Below are 634 nucleotides of genomic sequence, written 5' to 3' on the forward strand. Positions count from 1 at the left end.
TGTCCCCCCCTTCCCCTTGGCCCACCGCGGGTCTCGTCCGGCAGCAGCGGGGCGGGCAGCCCTACGCTCCCGCCTGACCTTTACCGACAGCCCTGCCGCCTCTCCCCGCATCCAAACCACTTCCCGGGGGGATCGCCCGTGGCTCCGGGACACAACGCTCCCTTTGAAGCCTGCTGACCCTGCCAAAAGCTGCTGCCTGGCACTGGCCCCCCTCGCCTTCCCGAAGGGATGCAGAAACCTGCCCCGTGCGGGGGCTCAAGGCTGGACCCCAGGATGCCCGCGGCCGCGGCGAGCCCGGCGAAGCTCTCGGCATCCCGATGTGCAGTCAGGCAGGCAGTGAGCATAAATCACTTATTTATTGGATTTTAAAGGAGGGCAGGGGGGGATTCTTGATTTTTAGATGGGAACTTCATGCAGAGCTGGGAAACTTTCCGTGCCGCTGCCTCCCCATCGCTCCCTGCCCGTCCTCGGCACTCTGCAAACAGCTTTAATCAAGGATATTTGCAGGGAGAAACATCTTCTCTCCTTCCCACCCAGCCCGGCCCCAAGGAACCCCCTTACCTCCTGCAGGGAGAGCAAGGAGGGGTCCCCGCAGCCCCCCGATCCCTCTGCCGTGCCGGGGGTGGGATGCTGT

This window comes from Cariama cristata, unplaced genomic scaffold (genome assembly GCF_000690535.1).
Source record: "Cariama cristata isolate BGI_N322 unplaced genomic scaffold, ASM69053v1 scaffold27532, whole genome shotgun sequence".
In the NCBI taxonomy this organism is placed as follows: Eukaryota; Metazoa; Chordata; class Aves; order Cariamiformes; family Cariamidae; genus Cariama; species Cariama cristata.